Source organism: Elgaria multicarinata, chromosome 5, assembly GCF_023053635.1.
Source record: "Elgaria multicarinata webbii isolate HBS135686 ecotype San Diego chromosome 5, rElgMul1.1.pri, whole genome shotgun sequence".
NCBI lineage: Eukaryota > Metazoa > Chordata > Lepidosauria > Squamata > Anguidae > Elgaria > Elgaria multicarinata.
Window position 1 is genome coordinate 90476374 of NC_086175.1, and position 14882 is coordinate 90491255.

Genomic DNA, 14882 nt, shown 5'->3' on the forward strand with positions numbered 1-14882 from the left:
GTGGGGGCAAGAATTTGGAGCAGTTTCCACTCAACTGCGACATTAAAACAGCAGTTTAAAACAATGACGTATTCCCCAAGGCAGGCTACAGCTGTACACACATTGAGCGCATTTGGGGAGTGCAAGGGCGGCGGAAGAGATAGTGGGGAGTGGGGGAGAGATTCAGAAAGTCTGTATTCTGTTTCTAATTGTCCATGGCCAATGCCTGGAAAAGGCTTTGTAACATATAATGCTATTCATTCAGGGCAAGCGTATATACAGAATACTGTATATAACATACATGGGCCCAGTTCAGATAAAGTTAAGGACATCTATGTCCCATTCATTTTAGGTAGCTTCCAGACAAAGAGCACCTAGTGCTATAAATCGAAAGGCATTTCTTATTCGGAGGGGGTGTTCTTCTGGTAAAAAAAGAAGATTGAAACAGTAGGGAAAGAGGGGGAGGGTTACAAATAGATGATGGTTTTGTCTGCTGCACCCTGGTAAAATGGATCCTTCCCCACCCCCATCCATAAAATTATGTGGATGAGGCAGGGCCATTGCACGGTTAAAGCCTTGTCCAGAAACATTCTTAGCAGCAGAGTGTTATGGATGAAAACTGTCTGCCTCAACCTGGTGCCTGCCAGATGTTTTTGACTTCAGCTCCCAATCACCCTCAGCCAGCATAGCCACTGGTCAGGAATGCCAGATATTATAGTCCAAAACATCTTGAGGGCACCAGGTTGGAGAGGACTGGACTAAAATTTTTGTGCCTGAAATGCATTTAACTTGTATGGCTGGAGGGCTTTGGTGGTGGGTGGGTGAGATTTGGCACCAGGTAAGCAGGGGCAAGGGCCCATTGGCAGTGCTATGCTGAGGGTCCTCTGGAGTCTGGTGCTGGTCCTGCCTAGAACTCTCAACATCCCTCCCCATTGGCTGTGCTGACTAGGACTGATGGAGTTACAGGCCAAAGCATCTGAAGGACCTCAAGTTGACCACCCCTGGTCTACAGCATCTGCTCACATCTGTTGGTAAAGCCAATAGAACATCTTATATGTGTCTGTTGAGAAGCTTAAAGCATGGTGCTGGTCTGTGTTGCTCTGCTGCTTTCCAAGCTAAAGACCACAAACCAAGATATTTTGCTGCCTCGGGCAAAGTACAAGATGGCACCAGCCTCCCATTCTATGCATAGAAGGTGACCAGACTCAAAGCTGAATCTTACTTCAACACCAGCAATGGGACAGTGTCTTCCACTACACCTGGGGGCAGCAGATGAGCTTAGAAGGCTCAGGGCACCACACACAGCTCTGTCCTCCAATATCTGCCCCCAGCATCTGCTGCCTGAGGCTGCTGCTGCCTCCGACAGGATCTTCACTACTGCTTTAAAATGGTTTATAACAGTAGTGACAACTGGGGGCCCAGGACACACTCCATATACAGTTTTCATACCATTTTCAAAATGTTTGGTGAAGATTTGGCCTCACTCTGCCTAATCGTAGGGCCAGCCCTGCCAGGAGTACAGGAAGTATCCTCAAACCCAGGGGGCTCCCTCCATGCTTCCTGCAGGAAGCTATTTGAACAGCCTGTACAACCTGACTCAGTCCTGTCTATGCTGGTCCCTGTCAACTGCCCCATCAGAAGCCTTCATTAGTCCTCTCTGTGCTGGTCCCTCTTAACTGACCCACTGGAAGCCAATGAAGGACAAAGCATCCCAAGGTCTGGAGAGAGAGACTAGGATGTTTCTGGAAGCGCTGTACAGGGATGTGAAACAGAGATTCTGATATCCACAAGTAGTGCTCTTGGAGAGGCTCACACTAACCAATCTGAGAATTTATCACAGCATGCAGGGGGGGGAGTGGTTTTGCTGCCCATCCACGTGTTCAGTTTTCTGTTGAATTTCACAGAGCTCTCTTGGCCTTTGCTATCTCATGGCAACAACTTCCACACATTAATAATGCATAGGGGCCAGTTTTAAATATATTGCCTGTTAAAGGCATTAAGATCCTCTGGTGCCTCTATTATTAGAATGGGAAACAGGGCATAGATAATTTGCTTCCATTCATTATTTTTAATATGTCTGTTATGGCCCTTATTCTTCAGTTGTATAAATTTTCATTCTGGCCTCATCTTGAGGGTTTTCTATATTGATAACACATGCCTCTTTCCCTGTCTCTGGGCACTTCCAAATTTAGCTGTTTGTTTATTGTTTTTATTAATTTTTAAAATGATACTACAGAAAACAAACAGCATTTGGAGTACAATTAACAGAATAACACTGTCAAATGGCAGTTAATATCAACTCTGGACAGCAGAATTTGTAAAGTGTGTTGTTGTTTTTAATGAAAGTTACAACAATACTGATTTTATTCAGATAAATGTATCTCTCTCCAAAAAGATGTTTGGGATTCTCCTAGTATCCAGGTACATAATCATAGTGTTGGAAGGGATCCCTGGTGTTATCTAGTCTACCCCCTTCCTCTATGCAGGATCAGTATAAGTGTCCCACCCGTCCTCTTAGCAGGATTTTTTTTTCCTTGGGCCTTTTCACGTTCACTATGAGCTCCATCAGACACGACTATGTGATTTGTAATTGAAACGTTCCCCTCTGGGCTATGTTCTACAAAGCTCAATGAAGCAGCACCATCTAGTGGTGAAATTAATCCTGTGACTATTTTAGATACCGGATTATCTCTGGAGGAGAATTAGTGAAATTTCTGGGGGAAGGCACAAGAGATATCCTGGAGTTGATGGCGTCATGTAATGGACCTGCAAAATTCTGTGAGTGGCCAATCGTGAGCATGCAATAAATGGCTCATGTAGAGAAGCTCAAAAGCAGGATGCAACTACAAGATGCAACTACACCCTGACAGATGTTCATCTGCTTAAATGGCTCCAGCAAATGAGTGCCCAGAGCCTCCCAAGGCAATCTGTTCCAATTGTTGAACATTTCTGACCATTAGGAACTTTCTCCTAATGTTTAGCTAAAGCCTGCTTCCTTGCAATTTCCACCCAATCGTTCTAGTCCTCTCCTCTCCTCCAGAGCCACAGAGAACAAGTCAGCTCCATCTTCTGTGTGAAAGCCTGTTACAGATCTGTGAGAAGGAATGACTTGCCCTACTAGGGTTCCCTCCAAAATGCATTACTGATAGGCTGCCACAGTCAGGATGCACGTTGTGACACATCCTAGTCTGCCCAACTGGGAAGTTCTAAGTCCTTTTGTCAATGACTTCTCCCTTCAGCCCAACTCTAGGGGGTGGGGGGAATAAGAAAGAAAAATGCTATGATTTTCTTGCCCGAAAGCCCAGAAATGCAAAGCTTAACAAAACCATGTGAAAATCCTAACAATACAGGCTTTGTAACCATGCTTTTCTTCACACTGGGAAGGGTTTTAGTGAAAAAGTCTTTTTACAAAATAATGCAGCTAAATGTCCAAATATAAAAATGGAGTTTATTTGGGAAGGGGGAGGAGAACAAATGAAGGTAGCAATCACCCATAGAGAATTCCAAATAAAGCCAAGGAAGTCAATCTAATTTAGCAAGTACATTTTTGCCTGCTTGAGTAGGATCTTGGGTTTCACCATATGCAGAAGTTATTGCAGACAGGAGGATCTGAGAGAAAGTATATTGGCTTCTGGAGTAGACATTATTAGGAAGACCTTCTACCCACCACTGTTATAATCCCTAACGTGGAAAGCCTGCTTATGAGGATCTTCAGACGAGGTGAAGGATCGCGTTTCCATACCATTGCTTTGCCTCCTGCTTCTGTTTTGCAATGGGGACAAGCAGCTTCCTCTTTCTTCACACGGGGAAGAAGCAAGCAAAAACCACGTCGCCCATTCAGTGGGCATTTTTATTGCGCTGCTTCTCCTGCACACAGCAGGAAATGGCAGCAAGTTTCATTACAGCCAAAAAAAATGGATTTTCTGGGTCTTTTGTTGTGATGGAAAAGTGAGCAGAAGGAGTGGGAGACATGTGGTAGGAGGACCAGCATCAAAAGGACTGCGAACACCCATGAGTGGCCAGTAATGAGCATGCGATAAAACTCTCATCTGTTGATGCTCCATAGCTCATAGAGAATGCATAGGTAGAATCCCCCACCCTGATCAATTTGCGGGGAAGAGGTGACAAAGGACAGCCATCAATGCGCAAATTGAAGTTAATCTGCCCCAGGAAGGCAATGCACCCAATCCTTCTGAACATGGAGTTTGGGATGTGCAGTGTGGCTACATGTGGTAGCCACACTGCACATCCATCACCACATTCCAGCTGAGTGCGGCTGGTGAATTTAGTCATGGCGGCTGTGATCACACAAGTGCAATACAGAGCAGACAGTGTGAAAAAGCTGCAAGCAATGGCTGAAGGCATGGCTCAAGCAGCTTTTCAAATTCAAGGGAAAAGCAAGGGCTGTGCCAACAACAGATGGAAGGACATGGGCAGGTGTGGAAACCTTTGTCTAACAAGATTTGCAAGATGTCATTTAAAGCCTTTGCCACTTCATTTGCAAAGCCAGCGTGTATTTACATATGTGATGAGAGCAGAATCTAACAGTGTAATCCTATACATGTCTACTCAGAAGTAAGAACCATTTAATTGAATTGGACCTACTCCCAGGTAAAGGAATATAGAATTGCAGCCCTAAAGCAGATGCAGAAAAACCTTCTTGAGCTGTTTGCTTCAGAAGCTTAAAGAATGAAAAATACTGTGCGTGCTCAGTGTATGCTTGTGAAGAGAGCCAGATGCAGACAGATCAAAATAAATTTTCCTGGAGCACAAATGAGAGCGAGAAAAAGACATCCATTTCAGTAAAGTTTATTTCTCTTCCAAATTATAATGTATTTCCAGCTGGTTTGGCTAGTGCTTTGCTCTAAAGAAAATTGAGGATTTTGTTAATAAGGCAAAACATATTTATTTCACTTTCCTCTGGCTCTTTCAGAAAAATGGCTGATGTATAGTAGCTCAAGCTTTCAAGTAAATTTCACATTCAAGTAGAGGGCGGGCTAGGAAAACTGCTGCTTGAGCAATGCAAGTTACAAATACCTGCGATGATGGCAAGCCTAAGAGCTTCATCCCACGTACCCGCTTCCCTTGGATTATCCCTGTAGCGCTAAGCTTTCACGGTTGTTGTTGTTTTTGCTACCGGGCAACAGCAATTCTTTGCATACCAGGAAGTGAGTTTAAGGGGCGAAATGTAAAAAAAAAAAAAATCAAAAAAATCAATGGATGACCCAATTCAATTCAAATTTGGTATGCTTAAAGCTCTCCCTAATATCTATTACTGTGCCAATTTTGGTGTCTTTATCTTTAAAGCTTACACAGACGTAAGCATTTGTTTAAAATCCTGCTCCTGCGCCCCAGCGGCGGCTCAGAAGATATGCAAAAAATAGGGGCTAAATACAGCGAATCTTTTTGCTTTATTGCACAATTAAGGCAGGCTGCATGGGAGTACTTCACAATCAAAGCAGATTATAAGGTAGAAAACTTCTGAGTCCTTTGCATGCAATTCACAGTGATTGCACAGTATAGCGCTGGTGTGATAAAGCTCTAAAACGGAAAGGCACATGGCTGCTGCCAAAAACTGCAGCCCTGCATATCCTCCTATTCCCCCCCACACACACACACCCTTCAAATGCATAATCATTCTACCATACTGAAAAATATTCTGATGTGACATCATCACATTCAAAGTATCTCTGCCCTCTGCTCTACTCTTATAATATATGTTGCCAAGGGAGAGAGGAATTGATGAGAGGCTGCTGCTTGCAGAATGCCCACCTACTGCCCAACCTTAAGATAATCTTCAAAGGCCCATCTCTGGGTACCCCTGTCAAATGAGGTGAGGAGAGGGCCTTTTCATTGGTGGCACTCCTGTTGTCGAATGTCCTCCTTGGAGAGGCTCATCTTGTGCCTACGTTTTAGACTTTTGGGCACCAGATGAAGGCCTTTTATTTCCCCAAGCTTTTTAGTCCTTCAGTTTTAGTGCATGTTTAGATCTTTGCGCTGCTGGCTGGCTTTTATCCTGGTATTTAATTTTGTTTTATTCTTTTTGAAATGTAGTAATAATAATAATAATAATAATAATAATAATAATAATAATAATAATAATAATAATTTATTTCTTACCCGCCTCCCCACTTGGATCAGGGCGGGGAACAACAGTGAATATAAAACTCAGAAAAACTGATTAAAAACATAGTATACATGATTAAAACATCCTAAAAACATTCTAAAATTTCACTGGATAGGCCTGCCGGAATAGATCAGTATTTATTGCTTTTTTAAATGCTAAAAGACTGTCAAGTTGATGAATCTCCTCCGGCAGGCCATTCCAAAGTCTGGGAGCAACAGAAGAGAAGGTCCTCTGGGTAAGGGTTTTTATATTATATTTTCCCATGTTGTTGTGTTTTACGATTTTAAGTTTTCCTTTGCAAACCACCCAAAGAGCTGCAGCTATTGGGCAGTATAGACACATAATAATAATTTAAAAAAATCTGAAGTTCTGCTTTAAAAATCCAGAATTGTGAGTCTTCTATAGAAATGTACATTGCTTATCACCTCTAGAAATTATAATGTTTCTATGCCAGTAGTTATGCGGCCCATTACAGCATCTGTTTGGGAAGAATATTTTTAAGCATATATTATCCCCAGAAGTCTGTTTCTTGATTACTGCTTTCCAGAAATAATTCTTCCTTCCCCTTCCAATATCTGCACTTCAGTTTGTTTTCTCTTGCCTCCCCTAAAACTGATTAAAAATACATCTGTACCAACTCATATTTCTACTTATTTGTAAAACTTTCTCTCATCCCTTTCAAAAGAAGAAGATTGTCCCTCAAATGCTGCTGCCCATTTCTGCTACATAAAACTTGCTTAGCTAATGAAGAAAACATTGTGAAAGAAGTTAAAGGGCTGTCCAGATGTAAGGACTAAAAGTGACCTGATAGGAAATAATGATGAAAAAGAGCTATTGTCCCATTGTGCATTCATAACTCAAAATGCAAAAGCTAGGGGGAATATATCAGTAGAGATAGGAGGAGAAATGACATTGCTAATGAGGCAAGAAACACAGGCCATTTCTGAGTTACACTATGATGACAAATGATAGATTTGTCACTTTTCAGAATGGATTAATTCAAACCGATTGGCCAGATCTTTACACTCTAAAGCTGCTGTCACAAATCATTAGAAGTAGTTATGTTGATCACGGTGTGGATCATTTATATGGCTAATTTAGTCTTCTTTTTCTTCCCATTTTCCGGAATTATCTGAGAGCAGATCGTGTGTCTATGAATGTAGTTCACAGTTGCTTAACAAAGCGACCAAACACGTTTTAACACATGGCTTATTTGCAAATGGATTTGCATTTGGTGAAGTAGGTTATAGCCTATGAAAGCTTACGCCAGAATAAATTAGCCTTCAAGATGCTACAATTCTCCTTGTCTTTTTGTTTCTTGGGAACACTTCAGTAAATAGCTATCAGCAGCACAGGTAAAGATATTGTTTGGCTTCTCTAATGAGAAGACATGAGTTCTACACATACGCACACACATGTATAGGAGGAATCTCTTCTCTTGTACATTACCTGCCAATATTCAAAATTCTTAGGCAAGTCTAAGCATCATCACATTTGAGTTTTTAGAAAGATTGAGAATGTATTCATAAGAAATGGACCAATGGGTGCATTGGTCAGAGAGGATTTAGATCTTAACTCTAACTGGTTTACTTGGATTAGGCTCTCCGAGGTCCAGTTTCAGTCCCTGGGAGATGTTGAATGGAATCTGGCCAATACCAACGACTGTTGTGAACTGAGGCTGTTCACAAAGTTTGGGGTCTTTGATCCAAACATTCACTCCTGATGACAATGTTGGCCTCTGAAAGTGTTGAGGGGCACAATGGATGTCCATCTCCTGGAAGCCAATGCTTAAGGGAAGGCTGGCAAGAAGCCAAGACACCATGCTGGGTGTCTACTACCTGAGAGACTATGGAGACTGCTCACCTCTACTGACCAGTTGCACAACTGAGTCACACACAAAAGATTGCCCTTGCTCAAGCACCAGGGATAGATGGTAGTATAGAGAAGTATAGAGAAGGCAAAGGCTGGTGTCTCCGATGTCAGTGGGATGATGAATCTCCTTTAGAGTTTCCGTCAGAACTCTAAAGGAGCAATCCAAGGTGTGAGACAAGATTTTATTTATTTATTACATTTATATCCTGCCTTTTTTCTACCTTAAAGAACTCAAAGTGGCATACATAATCCTCTCCATTTTTCTCACAACAATCCTATGAGGTAGGTTGGGCTGAAAGTCTATGACAGGCCCAAAGTCACTCAGTGCGTTTCCATGGATGAGTGGTACTAGCACCCGAATCTCCTGACTCCCAGTCCAACACACTAACCACTACACTAGTTGTTGTTGTTTTGTTTGTTTGTTTGCTTGCTAAAACACTACAGAGTAGTTGAACAGGAAAGTAGAATTAAACATAACAGATATGGCTTTATTAACACAAGCAGCAGTGAAAACTAATTTTCCTTGGATATGAATGGTTCCTCTGCTTGCACTAGAGTATGTCATTTGGGGAACTGGGGGTTTGTGTATGTGGGGGGGGGGTTTCCACCCTAGGGCAATCTTTTATTGCCACCACTTCCTGAGTTTGTTAATATTTGTAAAACAGCATGTGCATATCTCAAGACACAGGTAGGTGTGTATTAGATTTCCATGGCGAGAATGAAAAGAACAGCCAAGAGTTACACTAAAAGGTTGAGAAGACACACAGGGCCAAGAAAACAGCCCTGATATCATTAAATGAATTCCCACATCTGGCTTCACAACTGGAATTGGCAGGGGTCTCTATTGACAAGCTGAGGCATAAGTACACGTAAGCACGCGTCAGGCTGTTGCTGTGTTCGACTGACAGACAAATCCCCTGACATGAGCCAGCCACTTCCTGCCAAGAATAGTAACCATTACACGACTCTCCTGTGGACCAGCTTTCAGAGAAGGAGGCGGCCGCTGCCGTTACTATGTGGAATCTCCTCTCTGGGGTAGTTGCAAAAAGGGAAAAGAAAAGCACAAATTATAGCCAGCCACGTCTTTAAGGAAATTATAAGCTCACACAACTGTCAGATTTCCAGTATCTGAATACACACACACACAAACACACACACACAAGGCATTTTATTGAAAGTTAAATTGTAAAAGGATCATAAAAAGCATGGATATGACTCATGTTGAGAAATTCTCGATGATCTCCAACCCCAAATATGCATTCTTTTAGGCCTTAGCTAGGCCTAAGGTTTATTCCGGGATCGTACTGGGGTCATCCCTGTTCATGTAAATGACACACAGGATATCCCGGGAGCAGGATACCTTAGGTCTAGCTAAGGCCCAGGTTAAAGCTCAGTGGAAATGGGCTTAAACACCTCAGAAATACAAGAACTCCACTTTGCATTCACATTTCATAATTTCAAAGCCTGTGCTCACATGATTCATGTTCTTGCCTTGGGCCAAAGTTTATTCAATACATTTTAAAATCCCGACCAGATACAAAAGAGGGCAGCTTTAACTTTATTTATTTATTTATTTATTTATAATATTTATATATCGTTCGCCATTGAAATTTTTTGGAACTGTTGTGATGAAGAGGGAATTTCACCAGGTGCTGCATGCATACAAATGACACCTGCTGAAATTCCCTTTTCTATACAACTATTAAAGTCACAGGAGCCCTGTCCTCCTTTTTATATGGTCACCCTACTCATTCATTTCAGTTAATTAAACCAAGATATGATCAGCAAAGTCAAAGTCCACCCTTCATCTATCTGAATGTTCTCTTAACCTTCTACCACATGTCCCCATACCATTCCAATTAGGATGGGTTATGCCAGTACATTATCCCTTATCATTCATTCGTTTGATGGATTTTTACTCTGTTCTTCAGCCAAAAAAAAGGCATCACTTGCAACCCCTGCCCACAAGCATCCAATCTAAAAGACATGAAAGGAAAGGAAAAGGGATTGGGAGGGAAGATGAAAAAAGCAAACTCAGGCACTACTTCCTTACAATCTTTCAGCTCATGGGCTGTTCTAAATACTTTTATTCTCATATCTAAAGTGCATGTTATCTTTAGCCAAAAGTAATTTTGTGAGAATAGTCAAAACTGTCAAATGACAAGGAATCTTGAAAAAATGAGAACTTCCAGACTATATATGTTGGCAATAATCACAGAGTAAATTAGATCTGAAATACTTTAATACTAAATAATTACACTTTGAATTCACCATAAAACCTGTATATCCCAGTAATGCATGGCTAGCGTCAGCAGCCTGCAAACGTGAGCCATACTCTGGCATATTTAGATCTCTATGCAAACATCCTTCAGTAACAAGTTACCACAACAGTGTCATCAAGGTTGTTTAATCACCATTATGGATTGGGTAACTTTACTGAACTTCCGAGAGGATGTCTTACACAAGTTTAAATGTGCTCCAAAAGCAATTTCTTATTTCCAATTATTGTTTTGGAAAAGGGAATGCAAATAATCCTGCCTTCAGATTTACTCAGATCTTTTCATTGATGTTTTCCTCAAAAGTGTTCAAATGTTGTTGTTTTAAAATAGATACAATTTCTTCCCCTGATTGTTGAAACACAGCCACAAGTGTTGGAAGCATAATTCTGGCCATAATCATTTACTATGCTGTCACTACATTAAAAAAAAAAAGTGTTAAACATACAAATGTGGAGATTAACTGTCCACCATACAGTCACTTCTGAGGGCAATGTTGATTACCACCACTAGGTAGCCTCAGCGTGGAGGCTGACTTAGATGGACCAGTGGTCTGATTCAGTATAAAGCTTCTTAGGGTGCAATCCTACGCCTTTTTAGACAGAAGAAAGTCCTACAACTCTCAGCATTCCCCATGGTGGCTGGGAAATGCTGTAGGGCTTTTTTCCGTTTAGACATGCATAGGATTGCACTCTTAATGTAATAAAAAGAGAAGGAATGGGAGCAAGGATTGAAATGGGGGAAAATAATATTGTGTTCTTCCGTGACTCAGGGAGGTTGCTTAATTTTTCTAATTTTTTCAGGAGCTCTGGAAGATAAACCTCTGGGCACTTTTTCTGAGCAAACAATTAGGCCATGGCAAGTCACACCTTATGCATTATAGGCCACTAAAGAGGAGTGTGAACATCTGGAGAATATGGTGGGAGGGAAGCTCCGAAGAAGAACATGGTTTATGAGGCCAAATTGAGTGGAAAGTCTAGTTCTGAGATCTATTTTACTCCTCCAAAGGCCCCTTGTTGCGAAGAGGTGGGAGAGAAGGAAGCCAGCCAGAGGAAGGAGAAAACCACAAGCGGAGTGGGCGGGAGAGTGAGGCCCCTGGGCTGGTGGATTTTAAGGAGATATTCCCTATAGCGTTTGCCAGATTGCTTTACCTCTTTCTTATCTCACTCTCTTTGTATATGTGCATGTGTTTCATCTTCACTCACATTAATAATACCCTGGTCCTGGTCAGCTGCATTCTTTCATGCTTCTTGCCACAGAAGGGTCATTAAAAAAAAGTACATTTAGTGATAGAGTGTGTATTTACTCAAAATAGAATTAGTCTTGAGTATTTGGATAACTATATTTGTAGTACTATGAAATGTATCAAGGGGGCATTATTTTACAGAGGGATGTCCATATGTTAATATGTTGGGTTGGCAGCATCTTGCCTTATTAAAATCTCAAAGGGAACTCTTCCTCTTTATGTTGGAGCCTCTTCCCCACCCAAGGCCAAATTCACCCTAACTCAAATTCTCATTCAGAATATTTACTAATTAAGTTTTGATTTTTAAATCTACCCAATTGACTCGCTTTGCTTTCATATTAGGAAATCCCTTTCTAGGCCCACTCTGATGCACCACCCCAAACCAGATATCCCACTAAACTCCATTTCTCTGTAATAGGCTAGTTCTAATAAACTAATAATAGTTCATGTATGCTATATACACTTACCTTGGAGTAAGTACCATTGAACTCAATGTGGATTACCTTAGAGTAAACATGTATAGAACTGCGTTGCACATCATTTATCCCTTACTTTAAAAACCCAGAACTATAGCAAAGATGTAACCAGAGCTGAGAGTAAAATACTAAGCAACAAAGAGCTGCATGTGCAGTTCAGCCCCCAAAGAATTGAACTGAAATCTGCAGCATTCCCAATACAGCTGTTATTACAGCTTCATCCCACCTACACTTTTGTTCTGGTTCCCCCTCGAATTATCCCACTTCGGTTATATAGTGTTTATATAGCATATGAAAGCTTGCAAACTTACATCTCTGCTGTAGCACGTTGCTGTGATCCATTGAGATTTACTCACACACCTTGTTATCCCCACCCCACAGATCTCCTTTGTACCTCCAACTACAGTTAATTGGTTGTTTGAAGTGGGACAACTCCCCCTCGGAAAAAAGGTCTTGCACTGTAATTTGCTTCTCTTGTTACTGAACACTGTGCCCTCAGAGCTGCTGCTGAGGAACAAGGTTATTATACAGGAGCATCCAGGCATTGATGGAACAAGAGCCCTGACAGATAGCCCATTCACTCCGCAACACTTAACTGGCCCATTCACACATATCTGATTGCAGCTGCTTTTCTGGGTGAGATCCCATGCTGTTCAGGAGTGTGTGTGTTTGAACATAAAAATTACATGGGTACGTTCAAGGACATGGGTCTTTCCAAAATTATCCAACTCCCAGAGATGTTTTGGTGAAATTTTCAAATTTTTACAAGAAAGAGCAATTGATGAGGGAGCTAAGAGCATTGGGAGAGCTGAAGTTTCAAGGAGATCCAGTGCAGGTCTTTAATGATCTGTGTCAACAAACTTTGGAATGGAGACGCAGTGTTAAGTCTATAACAGGGGAACTGAAGAAGAGGAAGATCCCCTATGCCTGGGCGTATCCAGTTTTTCTGCATTTCTCATATAAGGAGAAAAATCATAAGATTTTTTCTTTTCAGCAAGGCATGGAGCTTCTTGAGAGCTTAGGTTTGGGTCCACAAGAAGAAGCTGGTGGTGACGCAAAGAGTGATGAGGAGGAAGAAAGAGGCGCAGTAGGGGTGGGGTGTAAAGTGGATAATATGGTGATGATAAGTAGTATAATTATATTAGATCCTGCTGGCTCTGTGTTCCTGGCTTGCCTTCCCCCCCCAAGGGTTAAATAATGGCCGGAGTGTTAGACTCCTGGGGAAGTATTGGGGGGAAAAGATATGGGAGGGAGGGTAGGGGGAGGGAAAGGGGAAGTGGGGTGGGGGGAAGGGTATGTTTGGGATGCTGTGTTTTTATGTATGTAAGTTAGGTTTTCGACACATATGGGATCAGAAAGAAGATCAAAGAACTGAATATGGATAAGAAGATAAGAATCTCAACACTTAATGTTAAAGGTCTGGGGGCAGTCGTGAAAAGGAGAAGGATTGGACAATTGTTAAATAGGGATGGTTCTGACATCATTTTTCTGCAAGAAACGCATCAATCTAACAAAGAGACTAATGCTATTCGCTTGAAATGGTCAGTTTATTATGAAAAGTCATTGGGGACGTCAAAAAAAACGGGGTGGCCATTTTGATTTCAAAAAGAAGTGGGTTTATGTTGGAGAATATTAAAAAGGATGGGAATGGGAGATATCTCTTGATTAAGGGTCAAATTGAAGGGAAAATGTATACTTTGATTAATGTTTATGCACCAAATAATAAACAAAAAGAATTTTATGAAGAGGTATTAAGAGAGATAGAAGAATTCAAGGAGGGGTATGTTATTTTGGCTGGAGACTTTAATATGGTTATGGACAATAGAGTAGATAGGTCAAATCCCTCTAAGGTAGAAAAGAGAAACAATGTTACTATTTTAAATAAATTAATTAAAGAAAAGGATTTTGTTGATTGTTGGAGAGTTCTTAGAGGGGCAGACCCGGGATTTACGTTTTACTCTACAGTCCATCATACATATTCTAGGATTGATCATATTTTTGTATCTAGAGAGTTTGTAACTAAGATATGCAGAATGGAATTAGGGGTAATTAAGGTAACGGATCATGCATTGGTAAGTTTAGATTTTGCAGTTAGTAAGGATTACAAAGAAGCATTAAGGTGGAGATTGAATACTAAGATATTTAAGCATAATAAAGTAACTGAGAAAATGCAAAAGGAATTGTCAGAAACATGGGAAATAAATGAAAAGGGGGAAACAAGAACTGCAGTGGTCTGGGATACCATGAAGGCTGTGTTTAGGGGGATTGGTATTAGGGAAACGTGTAACCTAAAAAGACAACAGGAGGAAAGGCAGGTTACTTTAGAGAAAGAGATAATAAAGTTGGAAAAAGAATATTGGCAAACTAAGAATAAACATAAGTTAATAGAATTACAGGCAAAGAAAAGGGAATTAGATAATATAAATTTAGAAGAGGTTCAGAGGAATTTAATTTATATGAAAAGGGAATACTTTCAAAATAGTAATAAGAACTCGAAGATGCTTGCCAAACTCACACAAAAGGAAAAAGCTAAAAATGGGATAGGGCCAGTAAAAAATAAGCAAGGTAATTATTGTCATATGATGAAGGATAAGATAAAAAAAATTCAGGAATTTTTTGAAGATTTATATAAGGAAAAAGATACCCAAAGGAAGAGGATGGAAGTGTATGTGGATAAATTTTTGAAGAAAGGATTAGAAAAAGAACATAAGGAAATAATGGACAAAAATATATTGCAAAGTGAAATAGAGGAGGTCATAGACCAGCTTAAAGTAGGGAAATCACTGGGAGCAGATGGTCTAGGACCAGAGTTCTATAAAAAAATTAAAACATTAATAGTGCCAAAGTTATTGAAATTATATAATGCAATAATGGAAGGGGAGAAGATCCCAGAAACATGGGAGCGT